The 19236-nt window shown below is 32.3% G+C and overlaps 1 protein-coding gene across 1 annotated transcript in view; it reads left to right on the top strand.

Annotated features, from left to right (window-relative positions):
- The first annotated feature begins 1505 nt into the window (after positions 1 to 1505).
- LOC112048953 (transcription factor hamlet) overlaps positions 1506 to 19236 on the top strand; it is a 163875-nt gene continuing 146144 nt past the window's right edge. The window contains exon 1 of the mRNA XM_024086668.2: positions 1506 to 1830. The gene's annotated coding sequence lies outside the window, so the exon portion shown is untranslated. The remainder of the gene's footprint in view (positions 1831 to 19236) is intronic.

Below are 19236 nucleotides of genomic sequence, written 5' to 3'. Positions count from 1 at the left end.
CTATAAACGGTATTATAAATTAATCAAATGCGAAAAAATAAACAACGTTTAAAAAAACATTATTTGTCCGCATTTGGGTAGTTTATCTCAGTTTATTAAGTATTCAGCATATTCATTTAGTCTGTTAGTAAATTAACTTATAACTGCTGAATGTAATGTTTAGGGAAATCTACAATTTTCCGACCTTTTGGCTATCCCAGTTATATGGAAAACTTGCCGACGCTCTGCAGTTTCACCCACATAGTTCCCGTCCCCGTCAGTATACGGGGATAACGTATACGTTTTATTATTCCCGTTATACCCGTATAGAAAGCCACGTTTTTAAGCGAGGCTATAGCCACGTGGTATTGGTAAAAGAATTTTTAAAATTTGTTTAGTAGATCCGGAGATTATCCCCTACAATCTCACAAACTTTACCTCTTAATAATATTAATAATGTAGATATAGATAGTATAGTTTAAGCTCGCTACAATCGATATTAATTTATTTAAATTTCTACATAAGCAAGTTTTATTACTTCTCAATGAAGCTCGTATTTTAAGAATAGCTTCTAGATTAATTTTAAATACATTGTTAATAACAATTTACTGTCAACTCTAAAACAACTCTCAAATTTATGCAAATTAATGTATAGGATACCTTTTAATTTAAAGATAGTTTATAATATTAATATTTCAATATTGGTAAGTACCTACTTTCGCCTCGGATAATAGCCTCGAATGCGTTCTAAATAATCTGTAACTATTTCTAAATAATTAACTTTAATATAATATATATTCATTAATTTCTTTGTAATTCGAACTGTTTAATTACTTTTCTGAATAATAATTGGTATGACATATTTTATTGTAACTCTTTACATACGAGTAATTTGTCAACCTTAATTATTATTATTATTATTAATATCCATTCTGTATACGTAAACTGCTTTGTATTTAGCCTTTGGCTAAGTTATTCAATCAACTTCACTAACTAAAATATCATTCTCACTGCACTGACTAAAACAGCCCATACAAAAGACATCAACGAACTCTCAATTATGATATCCACAAAATCGATAAATAAATCAATCAATTAAGATAAAACTCTAAAACAGCAATTTAAAAAAACCTTATCACTATCTCTACTTAATACCATTAAATGATTATCAGTATCAATCTAGTATAAACAATAAAGCCTCATTAACTTGACAACAAAATATTAAAATAAGGAAACCGGTTCAACTTTCAATGTATTATTAGTACTAAATCATATTCATATCGTTACCTATTCATCTTATCAATGCAATCATCGGTTGCGATGTCAAAGACGTAAAAAGGCTTAAAGCCCTTTCAATTAGTAGAAGTGTACGTACGGGGCGGTGTCAGGCCCGCGACTGCTATCGTTCAAGCCTCGAGTACCGTTAGAGGGAGAGGGAGCGAGACGGCGCAGGGCGTGCGAGAGAGTCAACCGCGCCCCGTCCGAGCCATCCGGAAGCCTCGCTGAAACTGGACCGTTTTCTTTTCTTGTTATTATTGAGATCGGCTTGCAAGTTCTGTTGTTGTCGCGCGGCCCGCCGCTCGCGCTGATAACACGATGCCTCGCCGGCCTGCGCACGCGCATCAGCTTTAAGCTCTCCCGCTCTGGAATGGATATTCGATGTGTGCTAAGTGCCTTGACGATATTTTATTGTGATTTTTTTTTGTACGTGTGAGTGGTTAATCGAATTAACATTGACGGATTGTTGACTATTTTTTTATTGGACTTTTCGTGATTTGAAAGTAAAAGTGCTGTATATTTCAAAATTGAAAAACTTAGCCAAGGGATATATTTCACGTGTTTTCGGACAAGGTAGGATATTTTTTAATTTTTTTTTATTGTGTGATTAGTTGTCGTAGTGATAAAAAAATACAGATTTTTTTTTCAAGTTTTCACGAAGTTTTGCGACGTATTAAACAAAATATTATGGCACGTGTATTGTGTGTGAAATCAAATGTCATCACTGAGTTTCCAAATAGAGTGCGAATAGTTAAAAATTAACTCATTTTATTATTCAAACAGTTTTTCGTTTTTCAATAGTAATTTTTAAACTAAATAAAATAAATATTAAACGTACAACTCAAAGCTAAAAGTTAAAAAATGTAATTGAACAATTATTTATAACAGTTTCAACTTATACAAATACAAAATAATATAAAGAAGAATAAGTTATAGAAAATTATCACTAATTTGTTTTTATAAATAAAAATAGAAAAATATGGAAAACTCTCCTAAACTGTAGCTGATTGCTACGAACACGTGTAATTTCAAACTGTCCAATTTTGATAAATAAATTTATTTGCTAATTAATTTTAACTTTATATATAAAAATGTATTTATTGGATTTATATTTATTGAACATATTTGAAATAGTACCCACCTATTCATTTAGTTTAAGCCTTTTGTTTCTTAACATTATAAATATAATCAATCAATTTAAAAATTATTGATAATTAGTTATTGTTTAACATTTTTTATTTTAGTGCATCAAATATCGATTAATGGTTAGCTACATTTTTCCCTTTCTTGGGATTGAAATAACAAAAAACATTACCCTCCTTCTGACGCAGTCCGGTAAAAAAATCTAAATTTATTCTATATTCAACGCGGCAACAGTAAATATAGTTGGATTGTTTTGTGAAAAAAATTACCCCAAATAAATAATGTTTATACAGAAAAATTAAATCTATAAAAAAATCGCCAAGCTTACAAAAACGTATTTTAATTATTAAGAAAAATAACAAATGAACTTAAAGAAAACTTTGGTCTCGGAATGCTAAAGTTTTCAGATGCCAACCTACTTGTACTTAGCATTTGTATGTTTTGTTAGAACTTACTGTATATCTCACATTCTATAATTACGTTTAGAAAACTCTGATTGATATTTATAATAAACATAATTATTTTTTGCAATTTTTGATTATACAAGACAAGATCATCCAGACAGCTCTAAACTGCTCTACTAAGAGCAAACAAAGAAAGTGTAACCTTGCCCTACGCGCGTAAAAATGCATAAAACCGCGGAACAGTTTCACTACGATTTTCACTCTATAACAATATAGAAATAAAAAAAAATAAACGAGATTATTCGACCTAGTAAACCAGAAAGTGAGTTACACTACCCGCCGGCCGACGGCGCCTTTTTGCTCATATTTTACTCGCATTTTGCTCGCATTTTACTCGCATTTTGCTCACATCTTTCTCATTGGACCCGCATAACAATTTCGGGATGTGACCCAACGATTATATTCAGAATACATTTTCACATAATTTAAAATACGTACAAATATATGTATGCGTAACGTTTTTAAAACTATTTAGTTTTTTCACTCGACAGTTATCTTTTAAATAAAATAATATTCAAAGTAAAAATATCTCAATTTTGTAAAATTAATTGAAATAAAAGATTTTTTTAAATATAATATTAATAAAAATATTATTAAAATATAAATATTAATAAAAAATGTTTTTTTTTTGTTTTAATTACTTTTACTTATTTTATTAATTTTAAATGTGAAAATTTCCTTGAAAAATATTTACTTTTTTCAATAATTTCTGAACCTGAAAAATATATAAGAAGTTAAATATATTATAAATTCGTTCAATCTTTCGTTAAAATAAAAAAGAACAAAGTTTTTATTTATAAGCTTTTTATTTTAACGAACGATACTACACTGCCTTTTTCTCAGCTACTGTTATAAATTCGCTTATCTCCGATACAACAAAGTAAGTGCGAAACAAAAATTGGAACATTTGCGTAATTCTCTTATCATTTTGCCACAATAAAAGAAAATATAAAGATATAAGTTTATAGTATTATCAGAGTTATAATTTTAATACATAATGACCACGCTAAGCTATATAGGTAATTTTTATGCGGCCTTTTTAAAAGTACAGGTTTTTTCAACCTTTCAGTATAAAACCTAAAATATTTGCATGTAAATAAAAAAATTGCATATATTTTATGATAAAAGTAAAAGTTAAAAATGGCTTCACCAAGTAAAATCAACTAAAAAGTGACAGTAATTCTCTGGATCCGTCTTAACTAATAAGCTCGAAGCTATCAATGTTAAACTTCCTATTCAACAACGGCTTTTCTTTCTAAAGTATAATAGAAAGTGAAATGCTAATCTCGTGATATAACTACCAATATACTTCTACAATCTAAATAATTACGCGCCTAATAGGAGCGCTGTTATCAGAGATCGCTTGGCAAGCTATTTATATATTCTGAGCTAGCCTTTTTTTGAGACATGGATACCGATATTTTATGAATCGAGGCAATACATCGATTGCAATCATTTTACACCGTCAAAAGTCAATCATACTTCTTTTTAATCATTTCACGCCGCACAAGATTGCATCCCGGTGGTGAGAAAAAGAATAAGACATGTCTACCGCGGCGAACCGCTGTGTCATCTCTGTTATTATAAAATAAAAAAATAATTAAACATTTCGCTTTCACTACTATAAGTGCGTAGAGTTAGATAACTGACAGACCTGTCTGGTTCAATTTCGATCAGGTGTATGACAATATTCCGGTTTATTATCTGTACATCGATATTTTGTCCCCGGATTTATTTAGAGATTTTATTATATTGTTTACGTAACCGACGCTTAGGGGTATTTTTTGTGATGGTGTGGGCGGACGGAATCTTTTCAAATTTTGAAAATTAGATTATATTATTAATCAATCACATGCAATTACGTGATTTTTTTGCAATTTTATGCTACATTTACGTAATAAATATTTCTATGACTTATGATGTCAAGATATAAAATATAAAACTTTTAGTTTGTTAATTGTAAACGAGTAACATAAATCATCTTTTTTTCTTGTGAAATTATGAATTAGTAGTTCTTTAAAATTATGTTATTTCAACCATAGTATTTACGTATTTTTATTATTTAATATCTTGAAATGCATAATTTGAAACTTTGTACATATTTTAACAATGTCATTTCATTAACCCAATAGCAGGACATTAATTTAGTACAAAATGCATCCCGAAATATAAACGAGTGGAATTTCCTCTCAATCATATTTATGAGTACTTAAAACATTTTTTTAAGAAGTTGTTTAATTATATTGTTGAAAATTAATATTTTATATTTTTTTTAATTAATAATTCTTTACTTAGTTGTGAGCATTTATTTGTACAGAAATCAGGTCTCTCATTTTTTTTTTTCAATAATATATTTATATATTTTTTTTACTTGGACTTTTATAAAAATTAATGAATTTTGTGTTGTTTAATACAACAATTTAAGTCTTATGTAAAATAATTATAATTACATTAATTTATTATTGTCTAACGTTACATATCTTAAGATTCATATACCTGATTTAAATGTTAATAGCGGTTCTGTTAGTCACAAAATTACCACGGGTAGGTGTGACAACGGATGATTTCAAAACGATCTACTCCATACAATTTGCATATAATCGCTGTTCGCTTCTAATTATCCACAAGACCTGCCTTCATGCATGTTTATTCCTTTCCTGGTATTAGACGATGAATTACAATATTTATGTGTTATATATTTTCCACGCTGTATCAACTGTGATAAACATTTTAACATCTAATTACGTTACACAGTATATAAAAATAACAATATATAAATATATAATAATTTGTGGTTAAAAAACTTAACTTTATAATTTAAATTAAAACAAAATAAATTAAATAATATAAGACGACAAGAAATAATAATTTTGTAAAAAGTGCCATGTGAAAAAAGGTATTTATAAATTTTATTATGTAGAACTAACTCAAGAAAGGCCTGCGACTTCATTCACGTGAAATTCTACCCCTATCCAACCCTGTCCTACCCATATCCTAAGTATGCTATGTCCGTTTCCTGGTTCTAAGCTACCTCCGCACCAATTTTCAGCTAAATCGGTCTAGCCTTTCTTGAGTTATAAACAGTGTAACTAAAACGACTTTCTTTTAAACATAGATAACAATCATTAAGCCGAAAACCTAAAAATAATATTATTATGAATTTGAAAACGAGATTCAAGCCTTTACAAAACTTTTTTATTTTTAACGAAATAAATCAACAAGTAGTAATTTTAACATAATATAAATGTTACAGTAGTTAATAGAACACTGTAAAACAAACCGTGGCGAATTATCAAAAAGATCGCTCTTTTTTCTCACAAGTGTAAAAACTGCGACTAGACGACTAGATTCGCTACGCCGTACTTTCGTCGCTATGGAGTAGAATTCCTATGCGACCTGCTCTAGATGTAAGTGATATGCCAAGCCAATTCTTATGACCTGACATTTTCACGGTGTTTATACAACGGTTTATTATTTACTCCATTCTTTAAGTTTTGATATTCAAAATTAGTCAACACAAAAAAAAATATCAAAAAAAAAACAATTACAATGCGGGGCTTTTAAATGCCCAACCAACTTGTGTGCAGGGCTCCAGAATGAGGAACCCCGATACAATACACGCTATTGCAAATGTTACTGTTTATATATCATATAAGAAACATAAATATGAATATACTCGCATCACAAAAGCTGATTGATTCGGAAGATAGACACACCCAAGAGTCTTAGGTTATCTTCTATAGTATAACTAGCGGACCCCCGCGAATTCGTTCGCGTGAAATTCAGTTAGTCACAAATCCCGCGGGAACCATGGATTTTTCCGGGATAAAAATTCTATGTGTTAATCTAGAATAAAATCTATTTCCATTCCAAGTTTCAGCCAAATCACTTTAGTAGTAGCGGAGTTAAAGAGTAACAAACATCCAAACATCCATAAAAACTTTCACATTTATAATATTAGTAGGATGTTTATCAAACCTACAACGCCGTTATATTTTTGCCGACATATTTAAAAATATTATAATGTATGACAGCTAATATTAATAATAATAGAGATTATTTACTTGTAGACTTTCGATTTGCTGTACAATCGACTACGAAATCGAGATATCTGAATAGTCCAAGATAACCAAGTGAAAATATTGAAGCCGCGGGCAAATGCTTGATGCTCTCATCCCATAATGCTCTCACCATTTACGCTGACAACGCATCTTAGTTATAATAGGTGATAGTCGGGATTATTCGCAACATATCGCATGCATCTCGGCAAGCACACAAACCATGGAGACGATGGTATCATTGTAAATGCTAGCCACCCACGGTCCGAAATACCCACATGCCTGCAGAACTTCCGGCATGACGTTCAGTAAAACTCATCGTGTGTTGGTCGCGATTATATTTCGTTGCATCATTATTCATATATGATATACCATGTAGTTCCCCTATTTACTTGATAACTAAATAGAGGAACTACATGGTATATCATAGATTCTAATGATGCAACTCATATAATAATGATCAAACTTTATTCGGAAGTTCATTTGATCATATATTTTTGCTTCAAACCTTTTAGCCGCCATAATAGCCGTCATGCACATCGCGACTAACACACGATGAGTTTTACCGGACGTCATGCCATCAGCGCAACAAGCGTATGGGTATATCGGACTGTGGGTAGCCAACTTAATGGGTGAATAGTACTTAGCATCGAAATGTCCCCCGCGATACCATCTTCGCATTGTGGCTATTGAATAACTAGTTACCATCTCTTGCCCGTTAATTTGTAGTATTAAAAGCGGTGAACGTGTTATCGCTGGTATCGTAATGGTTTGTAAACGATACCTACTCGGCTCCACCTTTGTTACGTTAGGCTGGTTACACACTGCACTAAAATTCTACAAATATTATTTTAAAAGTTTGTTGTTATTACATTAAGCTATACACAGCACTGAATATAATATACACACTAATGTTATAAAATTGCTGACACCCTGCGGTTACACCTGCGTAGTTCCCGTTCTTATGATAAAATATAGCCACAATGACTCCCACAATTAACGTGGCTTTCTAGTGGTAAAAGATTTTTCCAAATTATTTTAGTAGATCCAGAGATAGTACCATAAAGTTTACCTCTTTGTGTTTAGATTAGTATAGGTATAGGTTGGATATACTCCTATTATTTTCATGTTAAAATGTTTCGCTATGTACGACCATAGATATGTAGATACCAGGAAAGCAAATCCCGCTATATTCATAATATACGCTGTGAATTTTATTTATTTTTTCTAATATAATAACGTAAGTAAAAGGAATAGGCTAATACAAGAAGTTTTCCCAAGACATAAAATATAAAATATTCCCAGGTTATTACACAATTTCTATGATATATCTATAGTACATATAATTGTAATCTGATGTACATTTTATACAATATTTTATTCAATTAACGAAATATCTTGCAGAAAGATGCGACGATTGTTAATAAAGAGTTATTAACATTTCTGTGATCTGTATCAGATAATTTGTAATTTAAAATTCTAAATTCTATTGATTAATATTATGATAGTAGGTATACGGTAAAATAAAAACAACTAAGTCTCGGTTTTCGACGACACTTTGTAGGACATGTGCCTTGCATGTCCTGCAAGGGATTGCTTTGTTTATATGTGATGTTTTTTTTTACTATGGAACAAAAACGCAAACAAAATTTTGGAAATCATCTATTTACAAAAATATGCTGACTTCAGTAAGTAGGTACAAACAAGATATGAAGGTATGGCTGCTTTATATCAGCGAATGATTTTTGGTTATTACGTGTTTAGCCAATTTAAAGATATACCGACGCATGGTTAAAGTTACGAACAGTTTTTAAATAATTCAACAGGCTAGGATATGACATAAGATCCAGACAGAACCCTTGAAACGGGTAAATGCACAAAAAAGAGGTTTCAATTCGGTCATAACTTCACGAAAAAATTGGTCACCATGCGAGTATTTGATATGCTTAGTAAATTTATTCGTCTGCTGCATCCAGACACATGAATCAAGATGCAATAAATTCGACTCGATTCCGGGGGTAAATTCGACTAAATGCAAATTGGAATCCATTATTGCGCACTGTCAAATATGGCTCATGCGAAAGGAGTATCTGAGACGTAGACGGAGATTTCTGATAAAAATTCAAGGAAATCCGAAATATTCTGCACTAAAGTACATCACTCAGATTGTAAAAAAATGCACAGATGGCGATATACCTAGACGGATAGAATAATTTTTAGATTCATTTTCATAATGTGCAGCTAAACGTCTGAGGTCAACATCGTAGACAGCTACATATTATATTTTCTTGCTTCAGTTATGATGTCATATTTGGGAAAACGGAAAACTGATTGCTAATAACACCTACAGTATAGTCAGACTATGATAGATGTTTTTCTTTTATTATTATTTACAAGTTAGCCCGACTACAATCCCACGTGATGGTAAGTGATCGTGCAATCGAAGATGGAAGCGGGCGAATTTGTATGTTAGGTATGTAGGTATCCAGATTTTGATGAATTAATGAAGATAAACGGAAATAACTTGTTTTCTAAGGCATAATGCAATGTTTACCAAGTATGGGCTCAGAATTTTCACTGAAAATTCTTAATTCTTAGAAGAAAGAAAAACGCAGATCTTCATAGCCCCACCCAATACTCGAACCCGCGATACGAAACCACATAAGCACCGTGCCTACGAGGCAGTTTAATGATGATGATGATGATTGGTGTAAGCATATTAGTGCTTGCTAGCAGTAGGTTCCTCTTAAAGAATGTAAATAATTTATTATTTGTCACTTTAATTCCGCATAACCATTACAAATGATTATCACTTCACCAGCTAAGATCGTATTAAACCAATAACAAAAAAATACTTTAAATAACATCCTTAATCACTGTCACAAAGTTTATTAGGTTTCTTTTTAGTTCCCAACACTTTTTTACAGTATCTTCGCACTACTGATTAAAATCTAAATGCACAATAGAGTAACCTGAATTGCAAGTGACATATTACTTATGCAGCCCTAGGAACAAGTTCTTATTCAACATAATATTTCTCGTACTATTTATAATACCTACAAAATAATTATTATTTAGGACATCTCGCAAAAAACCGTCACAATTTTACAGTATATAAAAAACAAAAACTGTTGTGTGTTCAGTATAGACTTTCAAACCAACCACTAAACCAGTTTCTTAAGAAAGGCAATAACGCGACGATGATTAAAAAACAGTGTATTTTTGCTGTAAAAAGTTACACATTGTTTTAATAACTTTCTTTAAAATTAATCGAATTTTTACCTAAATATTTTTACCTAAATTTATCCCTATTGTGATAGATTTATAATTACAAAGAGAAAATATTTAAAACAAATCGTATTACACGTGGGCAAAGCTACGGACTATACTAGTTTAAAAATGTCAATGGTGCATACCTACACTTGAAAGATGTTCTATATTACCTTATCTGTTTGATTACCAGATCGGTTTGATAGAACAATCGAATACGCCTTTCTCCGATATTGAACGGACATCCGTTTTACATGTACTCTTAGATACCAGTATCAAAGTAAGGATATCATCGCTCATACTTGATATCTTAAAGGGAAGTCTGCCACACAGTTTGATAACTAAATCTAAACTACTGTTTGGTTTCTCTCTTCTCTTCTTCCTCTTCTCCGCAGAACCTGCCTTCCGAACCGGTGGTGGTAGGGTCTCAAATTGACAAAAGTGCTTGTAACTTTAAATATATTATATATATATTTATTAATATATTATTTTAATTGTCAAAAATCAAAATGATTTAGATTTTTGACAATTAAAATTGAATTTGAGATTAATGCGCTCACATAAAAAACATCAGATATACATTAAAAAACTAATTTTATTAAACAGAATATGTAAAAAAAATGCAAAAATAAAAATTACCGCTATTTCAATATACTAAAATCTCACAAGATATAAATATAAAACGCTAAAAATAAAATGTTATTATTACTAAAAAATCTTACCAAATAATATAATTATTGAGTTCAAAAACGTTTTCACCTTACGCAATAATGAGCGATAATATAAAGACACAAAAACTATAAAAAAACAGTTATCATTATTGCACGAACAAATAAAAACTCATAAACCGAGACAATTTATATAAATGCAAATAAAATGTCTCAATTTTTAACTTCTTTTTATTGATGAACATAAAAATAAAAAGGTTACAAAGAGTATTTTATCGGTTCTGGGGTGGAATGCTTAGAAAGTGTGATACTTAATTGATGGTCACTTTGATTGGCCAATTTGTATTTTAACTCCCATTCCGTCAAAAAAAACATTACTGTTGGAATTCTAGGTGACCTAAAATTTAGATATACGCCGGTAGGCAGTTTTCAACCAAATATTTTTTTTGCATTAAACCTGCTCCGCCCGTCAAGCTAGTATGCATTTTCATCATTGACAATTTACTCTTTTTACCTTATTACTTTATCATACCTATCTATTACTTTTTCTACGTTTCTGTCATAAGAGGTTGCCCTTAAGAAATTGTTTTTAGCAATAAGGCCGCCTTTGCATGCTGAAATGTATTTTTTTTTGTTACTGTTTTCTTTTTTCTGTTATTATGTGTTTTGCATGCAGTAAAGTTTCTTCTTATTTTCATAGTATGCTATTTTTAATCCGTTTTTGTTGATAAAAATACTTAAAAGCTTTTTAGTCTTTAGTCACTTCGTTAAGATAGACACTTCTCTATATCATTCAACAATTTGCGTGTTTAGAGTACAGTAAAGTTTATTAAAGTATTTACGAATTAATGATATCAAAGAAACGTGAAAGTGGTTGTATTTTTTAAAAATAGCAATAGGCAAATTAAAAAATCCTTCTCCTTTTTTCAAGTCGGTAAAAAAGTGATGAAGATTGAGGTATACTTGGCCTTAAGTTCTACAAAAGATAATAAGAATAGATTGTAATATAGAGAAACGGTTACGTCCGTCCAAAGCAAAGTAGATCAAAAGATAGCGAACACTTCAATGTACATACACAATGTTTCAATCGCAAGAATGTACAAACCGTATACTTCAATCAAATGAAAATGAAATTAAAATGTAATATATAACTAGCCTACGCCCGCAACGTCGTCCGCGTGATTTTCAGTTTTTCACAAATCCCGTGGGAATCATTGATTTTTCCGGAATAAAGATTAGCCTTTATGATACTTTATCACCTCCTCTATTTTCCAATGAAAGTTGCATTAAAGTTGATCCAGCCTTTCCAAATATCAGCCCGAAAAAAGAAACAGACAGACAAACAGACAACAACTTCAAAAAAACCTTTTTGTATATGGTATCCTTTATAAAAAGCAATTTCATTTAATGTATGAATTATATATTTTTTTAAATAACATTGTCTTCTCGTATTTAAAAATAATAATAATTTGTTTTAACGATAATAATAAGTCTTTATATGTTGTTCCCAGATACGCATGATATACTTTTAAAAAATCACATGATAAACCGGTTTAGTAGATTATTTGATTATTTTTTCTCGCTTTGGTAGTTTTTCTATACCCTCACTCTAATAGGTCTTCCTATAGGATCGCAGGACATAATGTTTTACGTGCTCACGTGGCACAGGGGTTAATACGAACTTATCAAATTTCTTAACTCCGCAGGCAATCTTTAGTTAGATCCAGTGAGGCTGCTTACTGATACAAAATTAATGTATTCGAAATAAATCGACAAAAACAGAAACTAGTACAAGCGCAATAGGTATTGAGATCCGATATCGCAAACATTAAGCCACCTGAGACCTCACCTACAGACCCAATTATCTAGGTCCCATATAGTACGTTCACACGTCTTTTAACGTACAAAAACATCACTTTCATTATCTTTGCGTACATACGTCTTCTAGGGTTGCGTAACATACATAAGTTTACCACGTAGATGGCAATCGGCGTATGGGAATCCAATTGTTTAACACTCGACTTGTTCACACACATGAATGCCAGCTTTAGGTTTATATTGCACGCCTTGTTATGATCAACTAATTCCACACGCAGAAAAACTAATTAGGTTTAACATTTGTAACCTAAGCGTAATCGTTAATTACAAATACGAGTGTAAAGTACAAATTACAGCAAAGCTGAACCGCTATTATTTAACGATGTTTTTTTTTGAATTCACGAATACTCTCTAATACGATACTATACAGAAAGAGGAAGATTGAGGTGAAATCGAAACTCGTACTTGCGAGAATAGCACTACTGATCACGTTATGCTTATTTCTTAGTACTATGTCAGCTATTCATCAATCAGTTAATGTCAGTGATAGCACTAAGTATACTGTGGTGATAGTGCTTGTCCTGTGGTGCTAACATGCGACCAGTGAAGAGAAATATAGACAAAATTTCGTCTAATAGCGTCGGAGTTGTGCCATCTAATAGCACCAACGCAATGAAAGAGATAGCAGTATTTCCGATTGCACCGCAATTGGTTGAATTTTGTCTATTTCTCTTCACGAGATTATCGCGTTGGTCGCATGTTAGTGGCACTGAGAAATACTACAGCTTACTAATTTCTGATTGTCCATCCATATGACCTCTAGTGGGAGCCATGAGCCCAGTACATATGACCACTGCCTGCGATTCGGAGGGCGTAGGTTCGAAACCGATCCGGGTTAACTGAAAAGTTGGAGGTGGAACTCCAACTTGATATTTTGCTTGCTTGCTGTATAATAATTTAATCTGAATGGTATTGTTACAGGTAAAATCACACGTACGAGGTATGAAGTATACCTCTGTAGATGGAAAGAGCGCAACATTGTTGGACGTGTTTATTGAATGCCGTGTTTTTCACTTTATTTTTTGCATTACCAGCAAGTAAGTTTTATTTTAGAATTTAAACTGTCGTGATACATAATACTCGGTTAAAACTCACGTGACTGGTTTCAATTATACCGTGTTGCATGAACAAACTTATGACTAAGGTCGCCGTATGTGTTCGATACTACCTGAGACTTGGGTTTTAGCCGGGTTTTATATTTAAAATTAAGTTAATCAGTGTTGCCAAACAACTTATCGATAGTTTTAGGGTCGTTTATTAAAAAAAAACCAAAATCGTGGCTAAAGCTTGTCAAAATAAAACATGAATGAATTTAATTTTGCAGTAAAAGAACAAAAACTTAAAATATGTTTTTGTTATTTAAATACACGTGATAGCCTATTGGATATGACCTCTGCCTCCGATTCTGGAGGGTGTGGGTTCGATCCGGTCTGGGGCATGCACCTCCAACTTTTCAGTTGTGTGCATTTTAAGAAATTAAATATCACGTGTCTCCGACGGTGAAGGAAAACATCGTAAGGAAACCTGCATACCAGAGAATTTTCTTCATTCTCTGCGTGTGTGAAGTCTGCCAATCCGCATTGGCCCAGCGTGATGGACAATTGGCCTAACCCGTCTCATTCTGAGAGGAGACTCGAGCTCAGCAGTGAGCCGAATTTGGGTTAATAATGATTTAAATAAATAATTCAAATAGCTACTAAAACCCATATTCGGAAGTAAAGCATACAATCGTAAATCTGTGAAAGTGCTCGCTTTAAGACAGGTGGTACAGTGCTCCAGTTTAAACTTACAAAATCACAAAATTCCATAAACGATCGGTTTTATAACAATCAGCCACGCCAATCAATGTGACGCAACATTCATTTCACTCGATTTCGCACGCCTATGGGAGCTATCGGGTTTATTGATAAAAATCACGGCAGCCTATAACGAAACTATCTGGCTACATAATTGACACTTTACCTTTTTTATCAGTTATAAATATTAATTTTATACTTCACTGAAGTTTAACAAATCATTGCAATACTATTACATATTTTAATCTAATAATACTATGTTTAAAAATAAAAGAAAACGGAAAACTTATTATATAATTAGGTACAACCGTGCACTATCTATATTAGTACTAGTATTTTAAAGAGGTTAAGTTTGTGGTATTGTAGTTGGTAATCTCTGGATCTACTAAAGCGATTTTGAAAATTCTTGTACTACTAGAAAGATACGTTATTTGTGAGTGTCATAGGCTGTATTTTATCTCCTGATTCTGACGGAAACGGAAACTACACGGATGAAACCGCGGGGCTAGTGTCTAATATTGACAAAAATATATAAGTGTAAAATTAATGCAAAAGAATTATTGACTTTATTGACTTACAGAATTTTAAATCCATTTCCAGAGATTACAATCTTTATCTATCGACAAAGATCTATGATATCCTCATTTTAATCAGCTCGCAACAAATTAACCATGATTCCTACGCGCGTATCAGGATTTTAATTTAAAATTTTAAGTGAATTATCGCAGATAAAATTAATGGAATCGTGTGAAATATAAATCAGTTGCGATTAATGGCGCAAGATTTTAATTGGTCGAAATGCCTCGGCATATTTTAATACGCTTTGAATTTAAACCGTTTTCAATGAATTTCGGTCATGGAGATAACGAAATGAAAACCAATTATCTTGAGGGTTGCGGCTACTGAATTAAAATGAAAAATACTGACGAATTATTTGTAGCTTTCTGATAAGCTTTACGTCAACATTTCGAGATGTGATTCGTTTATTTTGATAACTTTTAGACTGGACGCGATGCGAGATGTTTGGTCACAAGTTTTGGTTATAATTAATTAAATCGTTTTATAATTAAAATAGTCAAACCTTCAGTAAATCGATTTTCTTGAATCTAAATATACCTAGTAGAAAAAACTTACACTTTTAATTCACGAAGATATCATAATTATTCCGTTTATCACTATCCCTGATTTTAGACAAAACTGTTTATTATTCATTGTTAAATAAAAATAAATATTACACGAAGCTGAATGAGGAATCTGTTGAACTTCTTTGAACACAGTCAATATAATATTTATAATCAATGCTATTAAGCATTTATATAATTTGTTTTTTTGCCGATCATGGAATCGTACCCATTGTTTTTTAAATTACATAAAATAACTAGCAACCACACCAATGAGGCATTAGATCCCGTAACAGGTTTCAGGTTACGAAATATGAAATAGAAAACGTTTTCCCGATAAAATATAATCATACCTTTGTAAGATCGATACCGTTTAAATATTCATCGGGCCCTCCCATAAATCATCGAGGTTTAACATTCATTTATGCATAGTAGCGGTCATGATTATGCGGGGCCTTAATAAGAGCGTCCAGTATGCAAGGAAAGTACAAGGAATCTTAGGATTACTGCTCATGGGCATTTAAGGAATGGCCCTTAAGTGCTTAAATCGACATACCACATGGAATAATAAACATTCTTGTACTCAATAAATTAAGTTAACTAGCTATCTTCTTCGTTTCCTGGTGTTTTCCGCACTTGACCACGATGTTAGACGTTATGCAAAGTTCCATTGGAGCTGGTCCCCGTTTTAGTTTCTCCAGAGGTTTTAGCTTTATTTTATTCATTGACTAAAGTACTTCATTTGTGATCCCTTGTTATAAAAGTAATATAGCCATGATTATTTCTGCCGCTGAGCAACATTTCGCTGGAGGGCTATTCTATAACGATGTTTTGTATAACTCGCAAGCGCGAGTTTCGAATTTCAGTCTATCTTTCTCTTTCTAAAGTATAGTGTTAGACAAAGAGAGAGAGAGAGGTTAGTTTAAAACTCGCAATTTCGAATTATATAAAAAGTCCATACAGAATAGTAACATTTAAAGAAAAAATTTTAAATGTCATTAATAAATAATTATAATTAACGATCAAATCTAAAAGTCAGCATAACATTAACAAAAATAATGTAATGTATCATGACTTCATTTTGCCAAAACAATTGACTATATTAAAGTCGTTTTATAGTACCATCTGTCTTGTTATTATTCGCACCAGTCATTACTCAGTTGTCCGCCAAAATTTACATAAGACCTTCGTCCAAAACTAGGCCAATAAAATTGTAGACAGTGTATGTTAGTTTTGTACCAGCGATGGCAGCGCGTTGTTTTGCTTCTGGCATTTACAAGATGCATTATAGTCGTAAGCCTTGAGGAATTTATGCTTACACGATCTATAGTAAGACATATCAAGTGGCATTTTATTCTTGATCCATTACAGACAGTGGAAAATTCAGTAGTTTTCTTGCACATTACACATAGGCGACTTGCGTGGGTTACGTGCACTTTACTTAGGTGATACTGAGTTACATGAATACCACCTATTTAGGTGTTATTTTAGTGCAAAATCTTAACTAACTCGCGATGTTTATGCTCATAATCCAGGTATAATATAAATACATCCTTCCCACTGGGGAGTTCGCTTACTTGGCTTCTCGTGTAGAATAAAGTAAATCTTGTTTGACAATACTACACTTACATTGCAACTTCATTGAATGATAGAAAAATCTTAGCATAAACTATAGTCAGCGACAAATCAATACACGAGTTCGGTGGCTTTTATTCTTTGAAAGTGAATTATTAACTACCCATGCCCGGCTCACTGTTTAGCTCGAGTCTCCTCTCAGAATGAGAGGGGTTAGGCTAATTATCCACCATGTTGGAATATCTTTATTAATTCTGGAATATCCTATGTTCTTCTAACTACGGATATATCCAAGTGTTAGAATAATTTCTAACATATAGGATATGTACCTTCTATTCAAATAAAAATCATAACCTGCGTACTACGAAAACACAATAACTTACGGCCCGTCCAAGGAATGCGTCTATCAAATCCATAACAATCGCGGCAAAAGTCCCACGGCACATAATAATGAATAGCTAACGACGAAAACTAGGTGGATCTTTGTGCAATAGCCTAGTGTCTTTTAAAAGAAATATGATCATTTTCAATTTCACAACGTTTCCCACACGCCCGATGAATGGACTACTACTTGTCATATGCTGACAAATAAGCGTAATCTAAAACACATATCGTATTATAATTTTTACTGCACGTGCCGCTTGCGTGTATACTTATATGAAATAACGTGATGTTATTATGTTATTAATGAAAAGAAAACGCTTCTATTAAACTATCGTTAGTGGGGATTATGAAAACATGTTCTATAAGGCTGGACATACACGAATACCGTAACGCCGTCAAGATCGACTGCTTCAAGCTACAACTGCTTAATGAACTTATAGACTTATCAACAACCTAACAAGTTAGCCCGCTTCCATCTGAGACTGCATCATCACTTACCATAAGGCGAGATTGTAGTCAATGGCTAAATTATTAATAATAATAAAAATCCATACCCCTTTTCGGTTCCTACACTACATCTTACCGGAACGCTAAATTGCTTGGCGGTACGTCAAACCCTACCGAGATGCCTCCCACCAGTCAGTCCTGGACCAATTAAGAAAATCACAGTCGGCCCAGCTGGGGATCGAACCCAGGACCTCCGTTTTGTAAATCCACCGTGCATACCACTGCGCCACGGAGGCCATCAAAATCGATGCTATTGACTGCAGTTTCAAGCTATTGACTCTAACTGGAAGAGCTGTCCATGTATGTTGATGACTGGCTAACTACTCGCGCTGCTCGTGTATAGCCGGCCTAAGTCTTTTACGATTTGATGAGCTGGTGCCTATATCGTAATAGCATTTAAAATAATTGGTAGAGAATCAAGCTCCGATTCTCCTATATGTCCATAATCGTGGGTGTCCAATATATTAACATTATAGCTAAGAAGTAAATTGTTGTTGGTAAACTTTGTTTTTTTTTTAATATTTTTATAGTTTGTTTTATTTCTCTTCTCTGATCTCATAAATTAAATACGTTTTTACAAGACTAGTTTTTTCACAATACAACTGCTACTAAGAACACTGTAATAAAAATACGCGCTTTGCTCCCTCGCTTTACTTTACTTATCACAAACTATTTGTTCACTATTATCATTTTATGATTTAAAAAAATTAAAAGTATTTCAATTGAAAATAAAAATAATTCAAATTGAAAAACCTTTTAATAGTGATTAAAATTAATTTTTCTTAAACTTTGACTTAATAAAATTACGGTCATTTTACCTTTAACCTACTAAATAAAAAAATGAGGAACATAGAGGCAGTCGTTAGTAGACTTAGATGCTCGCAACCTACACATAAAACCATTCAACCGAAGAATTCTGTACTCGAATTTCAATAATAAGAAACTCGTCGGGTCTTCAACGAGCTAAATAATAATTCATAACAAAAAATAATATCAATGCATGGCTCGGCGAAAACTCTTTGTTCTACTTTTTTTAAGAATATATTTTGATAGTGCTATTATGCGGATATCCAACTTCGGATGGTGTGGGTCCGAATCCGGTCCGGAGCATGCAC

Source organism: Bicyclus anynana, chromosome 19 (assembly GCF_947172395.1).
Source record: "Bicyclus anynana chromosome 19, ilBicAnyn1.1, whole genome shotgun sequence".
NCBI lineage: Eukaryota > Metazoa > Arthropoda > Insecta > Lepidoptera > Nymphalidae > Bicyclus > Bicyclus anynana.
The sequence above is the reverse complement of the archived record's forward strand: the minus strand, read 5'-3'. Positions and strand labels throughout refer to the sequence as shown.